The sequence below is a fragment of the Anomalospiza imberbis genome, chromosome 36 (assembly GCF_031753505.1).
Source record: "Anomalospiza imberbis isolate Cuckoo-Finch-1a 21T00152 chromosome 36, ASM3175350v1, whole genome shotgun sequence".
Classification (NCBI taxonomy): Eukaryota; Metazoa; Chordata; class Aves; order Passeriformes; family Viduidae; genus Anomalospiza; species Anomalospiza imberbis.
This window is the reverse complement of record NC_089716.1, coordinates 962,503-974,815: the sequence shown is the minus strand read 5'-3', so window position 1 is coordinate 974,815 and position 12,313 is coordinate 962,503. Positions and strand designations below refer to the sequence as shown.

General features: G+C 55.3%; 1 pseudogene; it reads left to right on the top strand.

Annotated features, from left to right (window-relative positions):
* The window catches only part of LOC137464098 (uncharacterized), a 1,364,046-nt pseudogene that overhangs the window by 397,090 nt on the left and 954,643 nt on the right, over positions 1 to 12,313 (top strand).

Below are 12,313 nucleotides of genomic sequence, written 5' to 3'. Positions count from 1 at the left end.
CCACACTCGTAGGGCCTCTCCCCGCTGTGGATGCGCCGGTGCACGGTGAGGTTGAAGTTGCGGTTGAAGCCCTTCCCGCAGTCGGGGCAGCGGAAGGGCCTCTCCTCTGTGTGAATCCGCTCATGTAGGAGGAGATTGGGGCTGGCCTGAAACTTCTTCCCACACTGGGGACACTCGTAGGGCCTCTCCCCAGTGTGGATGCGCTGGTGTCTTCTCAGGGCAGATCTCCACCCAAAGCTCTTCCCCACATTCCAAGCACTCGTAGGGCCGTTCCCCAGTGTGGATCACCTGGTGCTGGCTCAGGCCAGAGCTGTCACTGAAGCTCTCCCCACACTTCCCACACTCGTAGGGCCGTTCCCCAGTGTGGATCCTCTGGTGCTGCATCAGTTTGGAGCTGCAGCTGAATCCCAGCCCACATTCCAAGCAGGTGTAGGGCCTTTCCCCAGTGTGGATCACCTGGTGCCGGGTCAGACCAGAGCTGTGCCTGAAACCCTTCCCACACTCCCCACACTCGTAGGGCCGTTCCCCAGTGTGGATCCTCTGGTGCTGGATAAGGTGGGAGCTCTGGCTGAAAACCCTTCCCACACTCCCCACACTTGTAGGGCCGTTCCCCAGTGTGGATCCTCTGGTGCCGGATCAGGTGCGAGCTCCGACTGAAGCACTGCCCACATTCCTTGCACTTGTGTGGCTTCTCCCTGCCATGAGCCTTCTCCACCAGCTCCGTGCTCCGGCTGGATCTCCGGCCGCCTTCCTGGCTCAGGGGGGCTCTTTCCTCCCCGCAGCTCCCTGGGCTGGGTTTGCAGCCCCTCCTCCTGCAGGATCTCTGGGGCTTTTCCTCCTCCTCCATTCAGCCACGCCCTGGAATGAAAAATCCTGCTTTGTGGAAAAAACAAGAGAAGAGCAACTTGGACTGGAGGTTCCTCCCTGCCCTACTTCATTTCAGGAAGTCATTGGGAATCTTGTGTCTGTGAGAACCTCCAAAAGACCAAGATTCACCCCAGAAATCCTGCAAACTTCAAGACACAGATCAAAAACTCCCCCAAACCTCATAATTCAGCAAAAACCAAAACCTCCTTCAAAAGATAAAGATTCAGCTGCCACATAAAACCAAAGCACCAACATTTAGCCAAAGCAAGCTCAGAAACACCAAGATTCACCCCATGAATATCCTGGATCCCCCTCCACAGTCACCTGCTGCATGTGGGGGGAGCAGCGCTCCTGGGGCTGGGGGGAGGCTGCAGACACAGGGAGGGGTTGGAACCTTGTGCTGCTTCCTGTTTCTGCTCCTCCTCCTGTGACTCTGCTCTTCCTCACACTCCTCTTCCTCCTGCTATTACTCCTTCTCCTGCACAATCCCACCTTCTCCTGCCATGTCCATCCTTTGACCATTTTTGTTCCTCAACCCTGCTTCTCCTTCCCTTCTCCTCCTGCCCCCAGGCCCAGCACCCACTGCCGGCTCCCTCTTCCCCCCAGACCCACAGCATCCCAGCGCAGGGGCAGGGATGGAGCTGGGGCAGGTCGGGCTGGGGCAGCGCTGGGCTCTCGGCCGCTTCCGCCCGCACTCGGTCCCCACTGCAGCCGCTCCCGCCAGGACAGCGCGGGGGGGCCCGGCCTTGGCGCTGCCCCACTCCCACCTCCCCAAATTCCCCTCGCGGGGGCGATGGGGCCGAGGGGGGGGGCGCAGGTGGGCTCCAGGTGGGGAACGCTGGGAGCTGCGAGTCTGCCTGGCAACTGGTGAGTCATCAGCGCCCTGCGCTCTGATTGGCTGAGCTCTGCCTGAGGGCTGGGGCTGCAGCAAAGAGGGGACACCCTGCTCCAGGGGGGATGTCCCGAAAACGGGGGACCCCCATGAAAGGAACAAGAGGAAAGTGTCTTTACAAACAGATGCTGTGTATCTGCTCCGAGACAGGGCCAGGGACCTGTACATAAGGAAGTGACAGGAGAAGCCATCGGTTTCAGGAAATGTTATCAATTGATGACACAGACTGCTGCTCAGCCAAGGTCCTGCTCAATTCATGAACTTCCCGAAGAACAACAAAGACTTAACAGAGCCAGGAATATCCTCTGCTATACAATAGTATGGTGCATATGAAGGGGGTATGTAGCAGGTGGATTGGGAAGTCTGCACCTCTCCAGTACTTCAGCCAGTGGGGAAAGGGAGAGGGAGATGGGGCCAGGAGAATTGGGATGAAAAGGAGGCTGTGTCCTCCAACAACTGCAGAGATCCCATGGGGAATGTCCCATGGCCTCTCCCATTTCTAGGATTGAAATTACTTTTACAGGACTCCTCTGTCTGCTTTGTGGACAGAAACCTCTGCTGATGACAATTTTCCCACACACCCTGGGGCTCATCCGGAATTCCTTCCACTGTCCGGGGCTGCAGGCAGGGAGTGCAGCTGGAGGTGCCTCACCCACTTTGGGTGATCGGCTCCCTTGGCTGGCGGCGGCACCGGGGATCGATTGGGGACCCGGGAGTGACCAGGAGACAGACGAGGGACACATCAGGGGGGTCTGTGAAGAGTCAGCAGGGAGAGAGCACTGAAAATCTCAGCAGTGAGTGCACTGGGATCTTCGGGGAGTGAACATGGCAGGGCACCCAGGGAGGGGAGAAAAGGGAAAGCCAGGGAGGGGTCCTGGCCAAAGGGATGATGATCACAAAATGTCTCTGAAGGGTCCCTTGGGAGAATGTTGAGGTAGTTTGCACATTCCCCCAGAGGTAATTAACGACATGGACACCCAGGGGGGCAATAAGGGAAGTGGAGAAGGGATTTGGACAACAGGGGATGGATGGTGTTGGTGTGCTGGGAAGGGATCGGGTGAAGGGCAGTGTGCAGCAATATGGTGAAGGCAAGAAGCAGCAGGAGGAATCTATGTGGTGAGAAAAAGGATGGTGGAAAAGAGGAGGAAGAGAAAAATACAGAGGACTGGGATGTCTTTGAGCACTGTTCTATGCTCCGAATTTGCCAGGTGATCCAGATCCTTTCCATCCCGGGTTTCCCGGAGAGGAAAAGAAGGAGGTCAGGATGTCAGGGGGTTTCTCTGTGGTGGGCAGCGGCAGCACCGGGTGCATAGGTGCGGGACCGGGAGCACGGGCTGGGGGCCTGTGGGGAGCTGCGGGGCCGGGCCGGGGCTGTGGGGCAGCCGGGGCTCAGCGCCGGGCGCTGCCTGACCCCACCAGCCCCAGGCAGGGCCGGCAGTGGCCCCCGGCCCCCAGGAGCCTGCGGGACGCCCCGGCCGCTGCCCGGCCCCGTGGAGCTGCCGGCCCTGCCCGCCGGGGGGGCCGCCTTTGGACACTGCGGCAGGACAGGGACCGGCTCTGGGATACGGGCTGGGGAGGGGACCCTGAGCACAAGGAGGAAAAAAAGCAACGTCTGGGAAATGCAGATTGTACATGGAAGGATCAGGATTTTCTATTAAGCATTTGCTTTGGGTCGCTGGAGAAAGGAAAGATTTTGCACAAAGCTCAGCAGCTCTCAGAGGATGAGCACTCACAGGCAGTGAGCGGGGCTGCAGGAGTGGCAGAAGGCGGCCCTGGAGCACTTGGGCACAAAGGCACAGCAGCTGAAGGCAAGAAGGGATGAGCAAAAGGCCAAGCTGAAGGCAAAGGCCATGGCACAGCTCCTACAGCCCCTCTGGGATCAACCCCAGGGCCCAAGGGGGCCCAAGCACCCAGGGGACGGGGTCGGCCACAAGCACCTGGCAGAGGCATTGCCCTCCTGGCCAGGGGAGAGCCCACCCAAACAGCCCCTGGGAAGGAGTCAGGGCTGTAAACCAAGATGCCATGGGTACGGCTTTTGCCGTTGGCTTTGGCAAGAAGAGGAGCCAGACCCAGGGCAGATATTCAATTCTCTCCCTTGCAATTGATCTTGGGAATTCCTTACCCTGGTAATTCTCCACCCAGTGCAGGGTGGGGATAAGGGATGTACATTTAAAGCAGTCTGTGGCCAGAGTCCTGTCTCTTGTGAAATCTCTCCCACAGGAAGCTGGGCTGGCACATAGCCTGCCTTGGCACTTTGCTGTTCCCAACATCCAAGCAGGACATCGGGCCCTGCCTAAGGAGGCCAAAGCAGCACCACTGGTGGCCAAGTGGCGTGGCCCATGCCAAGTGTCCCTGAGGCCAGAAACAGCCCCCAGCACAGCTGAGCACGGGGGGGACCCCTCAGCCTGGGCTCCAGGGCTCTGAAGCCCCGGAGATTTGCACTTCCCGCCTGCAGCAGGAGCATGGGAGGCCCCCACGGAGCCTGCACTGAAGGCAGCGCAGCAGCAGCCAGGGCTCCACAGCGGGGCAAGCCCCTGGGCCTGCCCACACATCCTCTGCTCAAATCCTCTGCCTGGGCACCCTCCTTGGGCATCTCCAGCCACCGGGGCCAATCCTTGCTGCCACTGCTGCAGCTTCAGTGCTTTCTGGGCCTGCACTGCCACAGCTGCTGGCGAAGACAACGGCACAATTCCACTCTGGGTCTCAGTCACACTCACACACTGCGCTGCCTGGGATTGCACTGATGGAAAATACACCAGGTCATAGACTTGAACATTTCTAACATTTTATTTCTCCACTCAGCCTTGGTTTGCCTTGGCCTCGGGGGAGGAAATGGTAAAGGTTTTTTTAAGGGATGTTCCACCCCTCAATGGAGATGAGTTTAACATCTCAACACACTGGGATTGGCCCAAAAGATTCCCACAAAGATAACGCCCAGCAGCAAACAGCAACCAACACCTACCCCAGACACTGCCCCCGGCAGAGCTGGAGACACCTGCTCTGGAAAAGGCTGAGAAGGAAATCCAGCAGTTCCGACCTGATGAACAGCAGAAGCCAAGAAATCCGGGTCAAACAGGAACCCAAATACTAAAAACTGCACAACTTGAAACTGTAGAACATTAAACCAATGGATTTAGATTGGTTCAGACTGTATCAAGTTTGGGAAAAATCCAGTTAAACCCACGTGTCATGGAACGATTTTCTCTGCACAGCCGGGCTATGTGGGGATGGAATGATTTCTGTGGCACATCCTGGCCAGAATCAAGGAATGCCTTGACTCTAACACTAAACATATTGGTGGAGTTTTCCTTTCTCCTGCACTTTCAGTGCAAAGTTTATAGCAGTAGAGTATTTTTTGTAATAATCCTACTTCTATATTGCCGGTTAGGTTTCGGGACAGGGATGTGAGAATGAGTTTCTACTCCGAGGAGAAGTAGAAATAACTTAATTGCCTTGGAATTTATTTGTGTATGTTTGTGTGAGAGATACCAAAATTTTGGTCAGGGTTTTTCGACGTTCACCTTTAGGCTGCATTTTGCAAAATTAGAAGAGATTTAAAGGTGACCATTTAACTCATAAACAGTAAATAGTTGATTTGAAGGAAAAATGAATAAAGCAGCAGGTTGTGGGGGGCACACGTGAGGCTGCTGAAGGCTGCTCTGGAAGAGAAGCTGCATTCCAGGCAGCCAGCAGAGGAGCTTTAGAAATGCAAATTAACACTGCTGGGGCCAAGTGGGGACAATGGACCTGCCTCTTCTTGCCTGGGGCAGGAATTGGGCTGATTCCCTCTGCCCCTCACCCCAAGCTCTGCCGGCTGGCACAGATGGAATCTGCACAGCTGAAGGCAGAGCCCATGGTGAGGATCTCTGACACTGCAACAGAAATGGGTGAAGCTGCAAAGGGAAACAGCAAATGGAGAATGCTGTGAAAACTTCACTAAAATAAGGGGGGATCATCCCTGTGCCCAGGCGGATCGGGAAGTCTGAACCTTCCAAGTCCCTCAGCCAGTGGGCAAAGGCAGAGGGAGATGCGGCCGGGAAAATGAGCATCCAAAGGAGGCAGCGTGCTACAACAAGGGCAGAGAGCGCATGGCAAATGCCCCACGGCCTCTCCCTCTGCTCAGCAATCGAGTCACTTTGACAGGACTCCTCGGTCTCCTCTGGCCACAGAAACCTCCGGCGACGGGAATTTCCCCGCACGGTCCCGGCCACGGGGCAGCCACCTCTGTCCCAGCCACAGCAACCGGGACGAGCCAGCGCTGCTCCGGCAGCGGCTCCTGCCCAGGCAGCGGCGGGAAGGAGACCGCGGGCAGCCGCTCCCGCAGCGCCCTCAGCCCAGGGCCGGCACGGGCCGGACACGGCACCGCCAAGCCGCCGGAGCCCCCTGCCGCCCCCCTCCGCCCGCAGCGAGCCCCGAGCCCCCGCAGAACCCGGCGCGGCTCCCACCTGCGCCGGGGCCGCCTCCGAGCTCCGCCAATGCCGCCTCCCCGCGCTCCGGCCGCTGCCGCCGCTCCCGGGCCCGCACAGACGCTCCGCCAATGGCGCCGCTGCCGAGCCAGGGCCGCCCTCAGGCCGCCAGCGGGGCCGTGCTTCGCCCCGCTCTCACCAATCAGCGCGCCAGAACCGCGACTGACGGACAGGGAGGAGGTGGCCTCGGCAGGGGCCGCCCCTGGGGTCCGGGTGCCTGCGGCCACCAACGAGGAGGAGGCGGCTACCGGAAGGGGACAGCGCTCGGAGGTGGCCCTGGGGCCCCTGGAGCACTTGCTGGCCGCGTGGAAAAGAGCCAGGTGTTTCGTCTGGGGGATGTGTCGCCGGCTCGAGGCCATCGAGGCCATCCTGCAGGGAACAAATGAGGCGTCCCCCGATGTCCTCAGGGACTTGGTGGCCAAGGCGGCCATGGCCGAGCGGCTGTGGGAGGCCAGTGCCCGCCTGGCCACGCGTCACCTGCTGGGGATACTTGGGGACATCTGCAGGCTCCTCGTGAAGCCCCCCGGTGGCTCCGGTGGCCCCAGTGGCCGCACAGTGGCTGAGCGGTGCCAAAAAGCCATCGCGGACATCCCGAGGCTGCTGCAGGGACAGTGATGTCACCGCAGTGATGTCATCGGAGTGATGACATCATCGGGGACATTGCTGCTGTCACTTGTCCCCTCCCTGCGCAGGCTTTGAGACACATTTGGGGAATTTTCTGGGAATTTTCACCGAAATTGTCCCAAATGCTGATGGGAATTCCTGGGGTGACATCACTGGGGACACTTGAGGACATTCTGAGCACAATCAGAATGCTTTGGCATTTCTCTGATGGCTTTTTGCATTTCTCTGTTGGCTTTTGCATTTCTCTATTGGCTTTTGCAGGTTCCTAATGACCTCGAGCATTTTGCTCTGCTGCTCAATACTAATATTGATTATTGATAATTCCTTGCAGCTGCTCGCTGGCACAATAAAATCTCAGAGTTGGCACGGACAAGTCCAAGGCTGTGTGAGCTTTCTGCCAGGTTTTGGGAATCCTTGACTCTGAAAAACGCCAATCACTTGTTTTAAAATCTTCATAGAAATAAAATAGTCATAAAAACAGGAATAAAAGTGAGAGCAATGACAATTTGGACAATCAGAGTTAGGACAATAAAGGACAATAAAAAGCAAAGAATTACAGACAGCCGGGTGGGTTTGGGCACTGAGCCACAAAAACATGCCTGGCTAACAAAGGGTTAACCCTTAAAAGCAATAGCCTGTTGCACATTCAAATATCTCACCCAGGGTGCATAAATTCTTTTCAAACAAAGGGTGTTCTCTGCTTTTTGTCAGCTTTTTCCCCTCAGTCCTGGTGGCTCATTACAGACAGAGGAGAGGTGTAAGAATGTTTGTCTTTTCCCAGAAGGAGGCAGTAACTCTTGCTGTTATCTCCGTGCGAAGAATTTCTTAATTATCCTACCCATTCCTTAAGCTCTTACAAAAAATATCTTACATCGCATAGTTTCTATTTTAACATTATGTCATAACCCAAAACTGCATTTCCCACACTACTTCAAAAGGATTAATACAGTTCTACAAAATAACTGTGCAACACAGCACACAGAGTATCCAAGTTAATATTTGCCAAGAGCCGATCATTCAATCTGCATTTTTCACACTGACAAATCCATTGCTCACATCCCTGGGCCCCCCCGGTCCCGGCGCTGCTCCCGGGGGTCCCGCGGCTCCGGGGGGTCAAAGGGGAGGGGGCGGAACCCCCGTGATGGGTGGGGGGCACAAAGGGGGGTCCGGGCCCGGTGCTCGGGGGGGGTCGGTGCTCGAGGGGGGGTCGGGGGCACTGAAGGGGGTGCGGGTGCGGTTTTTGGGGGGTCCCGGTGCCCGGGGAGGGGGGGTCAGTGCTCAGCAGCGGGGGGCTGCCTGGGGACCCCCCCCGGGCCCCCCAAACCCCAGCCGGGTGTGAAAAACAAAGTTCACTCTTGGAGATTTGTAAAAGTTTGATAAGGGATAAAAAAGGGTTTTGGCGCTCGGCCAAAGAACCCGCCCTTAACTTAACCCTTCGTTCTCCGGATCCGGTTCCACTGCAGGGCTACAAACACATCCCTGAGTTTTGACATTATTCAAACACTCCCGGGAGCTTTGGATGTTCCAGGAACTCTTGTTTGGTTCTCACCTCTGACTTGTCTGCAGGACATTCTGCAGATTAAGTCAATACATTTGATTTCTTCTCGTGGTTCCATCCTGTTGTTTCAGAGCCCCTGGAAAATTCATAAATGCTTCTCAGGTTTGTGTCACTGTTATCACCTGGTGAGGCTGGTCCGCAGATGGGAGAAACAATGGAATTGTTTTACACCCGAGTCAGCCACACAGAAGCATTTTAACATTGCATAGTCTCTATTTCAATATTTGTTATTCATCTATTTCATATTCATCTATTTTTAATATTTGAAGGCCTAGGAGAGAATATCTATTTGTTACTCTAGCATTAAATTGGTTACACGGTGCACACATAAACGGATCGATTTTATTGTACCAGCGAGCAGCTACAAGGAATCATCAATAATCAATATCAAGTACCAGAGCAAAGTCCTTGTGATCAATAGCAACGCGCAGAAGCCAATGCAGAAATGCAGAAGCCAATTATTCCATTGTCATTCATAACCCGGCTCTGCTGCAGCCACAGCAGAAGGCTGCCTCTGCTGCAAGGCACCGAGGGGGTCATTCACCCCCTGACCCGCCCCTGCCTCCATGAGTGTCCCCAGAGCGTCCTCAGAGTGTCCCCAAGTGTCCCCAGTGACGTCACCCAGGAATTCCCATCAGCATTTGGGACAATTTCAATGAAACTTCCCAGAAAATTCCCCAAATTTGTCTCAAATCCCATGTGGGGAGGGAGAGGGGACAAGTGACAGCAGTGATGTCCCTGATGATGTCACCATCCCCGATGACGTCACAGCGGTGACATCACTGTCCCTGCAGCAGCCTCCGGATGTCCGCTGTGAAAAATGCATATTTTATGATTGGCTTTTCGCAAATATTAAATTGAATACTCTATGTATTATATTGATTAGAAGCGCTGTATTAACATTTTGATAGAATGGTAAATGTAGTTTTGTAGTTAAAATGAAGCTTTAGTAGTTAAAATAGAAACTATGTATGTGGGGTTTGTTTTTTTAAATAATGAGATACTGGCTTCGAGATAACAGTCACAGAACACCCAAATCTTCCACAGAAGAGGAATTTATGGGTTTCTTATCAGAAGAAGGTAATTTCTTCTGGCCTTGCTCAGACTGGAAGACACCATGGGGATTAAAAGAAGGAGTTGACATATTCCAGAGAGAGTTTCTTATTTTAAACAGAATGTATGCATAACCATGAGGTATGTATGAATATGCAACAGTGAATGGATCTTAAGAGTAATTCCTTTGTTCACAAAACATGCCTGTCCTAGCTTAAGTGCCCGAGAGCATCCAGACGTCCGTAATTCTTTGTTTTTTATTGTCCTGTAATTACATGAACTCTAAATTTTTATTACTCTAATCGTATTACTATTTTTATAACCATTTCATTATCATTAAACTTTAAAAAGTTGTAAAAACAAGTGACTGGCGTTTTTCCCGCTGCAGCACTTGGAGGGGGGCTGTGCCCCAGGGGATGGACTCCGGTTGGAGAAGTTCCTGGAGAAGTCTCCGGTGGGAGAGACCGCAGGCTGCAGCAGGGGAACGACTCCTGTCCCTGGGCAGAGGGAGAAGCCACGGGGGATGAACTGAGCACGGCCCCATTCCCTGTCTCCTGCACTGCCGGGGGAGGAGGTGCAGCTGGAAGGAGGGAGGCGTGGGGAAAGCTGCATTCAAGGCTCTTCATTGACTTCTCATTGTCCTGCTCGGAGCTTTTGGAGTTTTGTGCCAGAAATCTCTCCCCTCCCCCACTCCCCCACAGGGCTTTGGGGCGGTTTTCCCTTTTTGGGGGAAATCAAAGCGATGCGCTGATGCTCCGAATTAGGGGGCAGGAGAAGTGGGGCTGCTGGGCTTCCCGCAGAGCCGGAGCCAGCGAAGGCGAAGGCGCAGGGCCGGGAAAGCCGTGTCGGGAGGTGCGGAGCAGTTTGTTGGTGCTGCAGATCGATGCCGGCCCGGGCCCGGGCCCGTTCCAGGGCTGTTCCTCATCTCCGGCTTTGCCCTCCCACAGCCCGGGGGGCCCTGAGAGCGCGGGGCGAGGCTGTGCCGTGTGCAGAGCCCGCCCCTCGCTGCCATTGGCCGCTGCTGCCGTCAGTCGCGGTTCTGGCGCGCTGATTGGTGAGAGCGGGGCGAAGCACGGCCCCGCTGGCGGCCTGAGGGCGGCCCTGGCTCGGCAGCGGCGCCATTGGCGGAGCGTCTGTGCGGGCCCGGGAGCGGCGGCAGCGGCCGGAGCGCGGGGAGGCGGCATTGGCGGAGCTCGGAGGCGGCCCCGGCGCAGGTGGGAGCCGCGCCGGGTTCTGCGGGGGCTCGGGGCTCGCTGCGGGCGGAGGGGGCGGCAGGGGGCTCCGGCGGCTTGGCGGTGCCGTGTCCGGCCCGTGCCGGCCCTGGGCTGAGGGCGCTGCGGGAGCGGCTGCCCGCGGTCTCCTTCCCGCCGCTGCCTGGGCAGGAGCCGCTGCCGGAGCAGCGCTGGCTCGTCCCGGTTGCTGTGGGTGGGACAGAGGTGGCTGCCCCGTGGCCGGGCCCGTGCGGGGAAATTCCCGTCGCCGGAGGTTTCTGTGGCCAGAGGAGACCGAGGAGTCCTGTCAAAGTGACTCGATTGCTGAGCAGAGGGAGAGGCCGTGGGGCATTTGCCATGCGCTCTCTGCCCTTGTTGTAGCACGCTGCCTCCTTTGGATGCTCATTTTCCCGGCCGCATCTCCCTCTGCCTTTGCCCACTGGCTGAGGGACTTGGAAGGTTCAGACTTCCCGATCCGCCTGGGCACAGGGATGATCCCCCCTTATTTTAGTGAAGTTTTCACAGCATTCTCCATTTGCTGTTTCCCTCTGCAGCTTCACCCATTTCTGTTGCAGAGTCAGAGATCCTCACCATGGGCTCTGCCTTCAGCTGTGCAGATTCCATCTGTGCAGGCAGGCAGAGCTTGGGGTGAGGGGCAGAGGGAATCAGCCCAATTCCTGCCCCAGGCAAGAAGAGGCAGGTCCATTGTCCCCACTTTGCCCCAGCAGTGTTAATTTGCATTTCTAAAGCTCCTCTGCTGGCTGCCTGGAATGCAGCTTCTCTTCCAGAGCAGCCTTCAGCAGCCTCACATGTGCCCCCCCCACAACCTGCTGCTTTTTTTATTTTTTCCTTCAAATCATCTATTTAGTGTTTATGAGTGAAAGGGTCACCTTTAAATCTCTTATCGTTTTGCAAAATGCAGCCTAAAGGTGAACGTTGAAAAACCCAGACCAAAATTTTGGTATCCCTCGCACAAACATACACAAAAAAAATTCCGTGGCAATTAATATTTTCTACTTCTCCTCAGAGTAAAAACTCATTCTCACATCCCTGACCCAAACCTAACCGGCAATATAAAAGTGGGATTGTTGCAAAAAATACTCTTCTGCTATAAATTTTGCACTGTAAGTGCAGGAAAAAGAAAAACTCCACCAATATGTTTAGTGTTAGAGTCAAGGCATTCCTTGATTCTGGCCAGGATGTGCAGCAGAAATCATTCCATCCCCACATAGCCCGGGTGTGCAGAGAAAATCGTTCCATGACACGTGGGTTTGACTGGATTGTTCCCAAACTTGATTTTTAACTGGATTTTTCCCTGACTTGATACAGTCTCAACCAATCTAAATCCATTGGTTTAATGTTCTGTCGTTTCAAGTTGTGCAGTTTTTAGTATTTGGGTTCCTGTTTGACCCGGATTTCTTGGCTTCTGCTGTTCATCAGGTCGGAACTGCTGGATTTCCTTCTCAGCCTTTTCCAGAGCAGGTGTCTCCAGCTCTGCCGGGGGCAGTGTCTGGGGTAGGTGTTGGTTGCTGTTTGCTGCTGGGCGTTATCTTTGTGGGAATCTTTTGGGCCATTCCCAGTGTGTTGAGATGTTAAACTCATCTCCACTGAGTGGTGGAACATCCCTTAAAAAAACCTTTAC